We start from the raw sequence: 7,030 nt of genomic DNA, 5'->3' as shown, positions 1-7,030 counted from the left end.
TGTTTTAAAGGCTGCTTTTCTGGTCCTATACAGAAGGGAAACCATAGTCTCTACAGGACTTTCAGTCATTTTATCATGTTCGTTCCACAGCATTCAACATTTCACATCGCATAATGCTCGTTTATTGTCAAATCCCCACTAACGAAATACATAGAGGACAAGAAAGTCTTCATTTTTTCTTTTGAAAGCCTTAATATCTTCAGTATTTCTGGTGCCTAGATGGAGCTTATTGTATAGTTTAGGGGCCTCATATCTAAAGGCATTAAAGCCTACAGTAGGCACCTATTATTATTATTATTATTATTATTATTATTATTATTATTATTATTATTATTATTATTATTATTATTATTATTATTGCCGGTCAAGCTATGACCCTAGTCGAAAAAGCAAGATGATATAGGCCTAAGGGCTCCAACAGGAAAAAAATAGCAAAGTGAGGAACGGAAACAAGGAAATACACAACTTCAAGATGAGTAATCAAAATAAAAATATTTTAAGAGCAGTAACAAAAATAAATTAGAGCTTTCATATATAAACTATAAAAACTTTAAAGAAAAGAAGAGACATACGATAGAATAGTATGCCCGAGTGTACCCTCAAGCAAGAGAACTCTAGGCCAAGAGACAGTGGAAAGCCATAGTACAGAGGCTATGGCACTATCCAAGACTAGAGAACAACAGTTTGATTTTGGAGTGTCCTTCTCCTAGAGGAGCTGTTTACCACAACTAAAGTCTTTCTTCTACCCTTACCAAAAGGAAAGCAGCCACTTAACAATTAGGCCAAGAAGAATTGTTGGGTAATCTCAGTGTTGTCTGGTGTATGAGGTCAGAAGAGAATCTTCAAAGAATAGGCCAGACTATTCAGTGTATGTGTAGGCAATGGGAAAGTGAACCGTAACCAGAGAGAAGGATCCAATATAGTGCTGTCAGCCATTCAAAGGACCCCATAACTCTCTTGCGGTAGTATCTGAACGGGTGGCTAATGTTCTGGCCAACGTACTACCTATTATTATTATTATTATTATTATTATTATTATTATTATTATTATTATTACTATTCAATCGACTATCAAACCCATTCATTTTAAGTACATCTTTCTGTACCATTGTTGCGTACAGAGCCATAACATAATCAGATAATCATGAATAAGTCACCTCATCTTCTACCAGCTGTAAGATCCATAGAATCTTTGAAGGGTTTTTGCATTATTCACTAAAAAGAGTTACGATGAATGTGAACAAACCTTTTCAGTTTCTTAATAAACTTGTTTAAACGTTTCCCGAAGTACATAAAGAGAGATGAATGATCTTCGAGCTGTTTATGTATGGGGCTTTCTCTTTTTTATTGTTATTAACATTATCATCATATTCTTTTCGTTCTATTGCCCATAATATTATCTCTGCTATCTTCATAATGTGTGTTATAACAACAATCATAATTTTCAACATAGGCAACGTTCTTCATAATACCTGTATCTATTTCAGTGGTTGTTGTTGTTTTTGTTGTTGTTGTTAGCCAAGCTACAACCGAAGTTGGAAGGGCAGGATGCTACAAATCATGGTATCCAACAGGGATAGCAGTTCTGTGCTGGAATGAAATAGAGAAATAAAGACTAAAATTCGTATGAAAAATAATATAAGAAAATATGAAAAAAATATCATATGTAACACGCTAGAATAGAAAAGCCATATAAATAATCTATGAAAGGAGGTGGCTTATCCTTTCATTTAATCAAGGTGTCCTTTGGAGGGTAATAAGCTTACCATTGGTGAAAGGAACTTCCTGCTTATATATAGACTAATCGCTACAAGACGACTTAATTTATTTTGCATTCTGAAATAATTCTAATTTCTTCAAAGCTTCTTATCTAATTTAATGCACCCCCACTCTCTCTCTCTCTCTCTCTCTCTCTCTCTCTCTCTCTCTCTCTCTCTCTCTCTCTCTCTCTCTCTCTCTCTCTCTCTCTCCATAGATGCTATTCACCTGGTTGGGTTTCTTCTCTCTTAACAAACAGGTCCTATTTTAGCTTTGGAATTCTCTTCTATGCTCCATTTCTCTTTAATCCTAAAACACTCCTCGTTTTCAGAATGGATGCCCCAACCCAACCCGGTTCTTCACATCATCCCAGACAGACAGACAGACAGACAGAGACAGAGATTAGACGGAAGTCGTTGTTTAGGAAATCCATAAATAAAGTGTGTAAATTCATTATATCATTTGTAATATGGAGACATGCATATATACTCGTAAATGTACATACAGACACACAGACACACGTACACACATGTGTTTATATATATATATATATATATATATATATATATATATATATTCATATAAGCCTAAACACCTCTTGATATTGGGTTTTCTCTACCTTGAGATTATAGGCCCAAGGGGGAATCATCTTTGAAATGGTAGCTGATTCCCACTTGGGGCTCTGATCCCGAGGCAGAGAGAATCCGATATTAAGGGGTGTTCATGAATTATGTAAATATATATAAAATCACATATAAATGTACAAAAATGATCATATATATATATATATATATATATATATATATATATATATATATATATACATATATATATATATATATATATATATATATATATATACATATATATGTATATATACATATATATATATATATATATATATATATATATATATGTGTGTGTGTATGTGTGTATTTATATACGTATGTATGCATGTATATTACTTTTCCTTTTGTATCATATACGCATATGTGGTTTGGCCTCTAAAACAAGCTCATCGCATATGCAGATGATGTTATTCTCTTTGCATCAATTCTATCTCGTGAATGTAGATTTTGAGTCTCTGAATCCTGTGATAGAGATCTAGTTGAAATTAGTACATAGTACAAATTATGGGGCATAAAGATGAACCCTAACAAAACTCAAAGTATGATTGTAAGCAGGTCAAGGCCAGCGGCTCCATAACAACCAGATATTTACATTGACAACGTCTCTTTAACTGTATACATTTTATTTAAAATTGTAGTTGTGATTCATGATTGCAATTTTACTTATGAGAAACACATTCCATGTTTCTTCTTCAAATGTTCAAAAAGAGGGTAAATTGAGGAAGACTTAAGATTTTCGGTGATCAATCAATCCTGAGGCATTGTTAAAATTTTTAGTGTTTTTTTTCTTCAACTGCTAATTCTCATCATAATTTGTTGAACAAAAGCTTATGCTACGTTAAGTTCCTTTCCCTAGATGTGGATATCAATCTCTGGTACCATTGTTCACTTTGTCCTTTATGCAGGTTGCATAAGAGTTTTCCTAATTTTGACAATCTTTTGCATTTCGATTTTCCCAGACTGTACCATCCTGTACTAAGTATGCAGTGAATTCTAACAGACTTGCTTTCCCCATCATAAGGGTCAATACTACACAGTACCCTATAGAAGTTTTATTTCAGCAGTGAGTAAATTATGGAATAATATTCCTAATCAGGCAATTGAGTTAGTGGAACTTCAGAAGCTCAAACGTGTTGCAAATACTTTTCTGTTGAAAATTTTGACATGATTTTCATTTAGTTCATATATGAATAATCTGACACTTTTACTGATCTTAATATATTTCATATATTTTTATTAATTCTCATTTATAGTTTATTCGTTACTTCTTTCGCAATTTCCTTTCCGCAATTGGCTGGTTTCCCCATTGGAGTTCTTGGGATTGTAGCATCCTGTCTTATCAATTAGGGTTGCAGCTTGGCAAGTACTAGTACAGATACACACACAGACACACACATATATATATATATATATGTATATATATATATATATATACATATATATATATATATATATATATATATATATATATATATATATATATATATATATATATACAGTATATATATGTATATATATGTGTGTGTGTCACAATATTATCAATATCAGCATCTCTTCCTACGCCTATTCACGCAAAGGGCCTCGATTAGATTTCGATAGTCATCTCTCTCTTGTGCTTTTTAATCAATACTTCTCCATTCATCATAGCCTGCTTCACACTTCATAGTCCTCACCCATATAGGCATATAGGCCTGGGTCTTCCAACTCTTCTAGAGTCTTGTGGTGCCCAGTTAAACATTTGTGAACTAATCTCTTGGGGAGTGAGAAGAGCATGCCCAAACCATCTCCATCTACCCCTCACCATGATCTTGTGTAATCTCTCTTATAGTTTCATTTCTAATCATGTCCTGTCATTTAACTCCCGATATTCTACTTGGGGGTTTTGTTCTAAAGTCTACAAAATCTATTGGGTATTGCTTCTTTTTCATACCATGACTCATGTCCATAGAGTAAGATAGATCTAGCTAAACTGATATATAGCCTGCTTTTATATGTAATTTCAGGCAATTTGATTTCCAAATTTTCTTAACCCAGCCATTGTCTGATTTGCTTTTTACCAATCTTCTATCAAAATCCAATTCTAAAGACCTTGTATTAGATATTATGATTCCGAAATATCTAAATGATTCTACCTCATTAATCCTTCCTCTTTCCAGAGATATTTCCTCTACCATTGCATATTCTATTCTCATCATCTATCTTTCTTCTATTTATCTTAAGCCCAACCTCTTGTGATACTTCATGCATTCTGGTGAGCAAGCATTGCAAGACATCATCATCAGCATACTTTAGGTCAGCTAGTATTCTATTACCAAGCCAGTCCAATCCTTCTTCCCCATCCCCTACAGTTCCAAGCATTACAAAATCCATGAGGAGGATAAACAACATAGGTGACAACACATATCCTTTGGAGTACTCCCCTGTTCACTGAAAATTCATTTGATAGGACTCCGATAACATTAGCTTTGCACTTGCTATGCTCATGAACAGAATTAATCGAATTTACATATTTATGTGAAATTCTGTACAATATACATAGTATATTTATAATACATATATATAGTTATAATTATCATCATCAGCCGTTACTATATATATATATATATATATATATATATATAATATGCATATTCCTACTGTATAGACATATATAAGAGAAGCAATTATGTTACATAATAATACTCCAACACAATGAAAAATTAAACAACTCGGCTATTATGTCCGGCAGCTTCATCCCCATTAAAAAAAAAAATAAGCTAAACAAAAGTAAGAGGAAAGAAGAAAAAAGAGAGAACCCATTTTCTTAATTAACACGAAATATGTTTTACCGTTTCCTAAGTGACACTCTCCCCATTCCCAGAATCGCGTGCCCATCTTCATTGTCTTCTTTTTGAAATAACTCGTGGGAATGGTCTTTCTCTCTTGTAGGTTTTTGGAGTGCCATTATTAAAAAGTGATTGAAAGCTCTAAGGAGCTTTCTGCGTAAGGGCTTTGTTTCGTTTGCTAACATAAATGCACAGCCAATATATATATATATATATATATATATATATATATATATATATATATATATATATATATATATATATGTGTGTGTGTGTGTGTGTGTGTGTGTGTATGTATTAGTGATGGGAATTTAGCAGACCTAGAGTATGCTGATGATGCTGTCCTTGTTAGCAGAACACAGGATTTGCAATGATTGCTTACCAGAATGCGTGAAATATCACACGAGGTTAGGCTGAAGATAAATAAAAGAGCGACGGAGATGATGAAAACGTAGTATGCAATGGAAGATGAAATATCATTGGAATGAAAAAAGGATTAATGAGGTAGAATCATTTAAGTATTTAGGAACTATGATCTCCAATACATCGTCTTTAGAATTAGTTTAGTGAAAGATTGAAAAAAGCAAATCACACAATGACTGAGTTAAGTAAAATTTGGAAATCAAATCGCCTGACACTACATATAAAAATCAGACTATATGAGATCGGTGTTACTCTATGAACATGAGTCATGGTATGACAATGAAACAATCTCCAATAGATTTAGTATATTTGAGAAAAAAACCCTCAGAAGGATATTAGGAGTTAGATGGCAGGACAAGATTAGAACTTTAATACTATAAGAGAGATTACTCGAGTGCCATATGTTGATGAGGGGTAGATGGAGATGGTTTGGGCATGCTCTTCGAACTCCCTAAGACAGATTAGTTCACCAAACGTTCAGCTGGGTTCCACAAGGCATTAGAAGAGTTGGAAGACCCAGGCCTACATGGCAGAGGACTACGAAGCGCGACGTAGGAGATGATGAATGGAAAAGTACTCAATTAAAAGCTCAAGATAGAGACGACTGGCGAAATCTAACCAAGGATTTTTGCGTCAATAGGCGCAGGAAGAGATTATATATATATATATATATATATATATATATATATATATATATATATATATATATACATATATACATATATATGTGCGTGGCTGTGTGTGTACCGTAACATGTTATGAATTAAGTATAACAATATATAACAGAGGAAAGGCAGTTGCAAGGTCCAAAGACATTCTATGTCCCATTTTGAAAATTGTAAAGGTTAATTATAATATCAGGCCATAACCGACTCGAACACAATAATAACAACAGATGATGCAAGATCTCGATTTTAGCAACCCATGTCTGGCCCTCCCTGGTCCGAACTTGTTTGGAGAGGAGTCATGAGCGCTGACATGTCCTGTCCTTTGAACGGCCTTTAAACGTTTGAATACAAAGTTAACACCTTAGGGAAGAAGGTAAAGACTGAGTGACGGAAACTAAATAATCATAGAGGCGTTGCTGTTGCGGTGTTTAACTACGGAATCATCGGTTTATGGAGAGTTTAAAAATTTAAAAGGTTACTCATGAATGGCAGAGGCAACGGTCAGTGATAATGCCATAGCAGGACAATGCCCTAGAAAATTACCATCTATACAGATGATCAGCGTCCTGGGCCCCTCTCTAACCAAGCTAAGACCAGGGAGGGCCAGGCAATGGCTGCTGAGGAGTAAGCAGGCAGATCTATACATTCTATAGGCTCTCCCAAATACCCCTTACCTTGCTCACAAGGAAGGTAAGGTTGCACACACTACAAGAAATTAACGAGCTTG

Source organism: Palaemon carinicauda, chromosome 9 (genome assembly GCF_036898095.1).
Source record: "Palaemon carinicauda isolate YSFRI2023 chromosome 9, ASM3689809v2, whole genome shotgun sequence".
NCBI classification, from domain to species: Eukaryota; Metazoa; Arthropoda; class Malacostraca; order Decapoda; family Palaemonidae; genus Palaemon; species Palaemon carinicauda.
The sequence above is the reverse complement of the archived record's forward strand: the minus strand, read 5'-3'. Positions refer to the sequence as shown.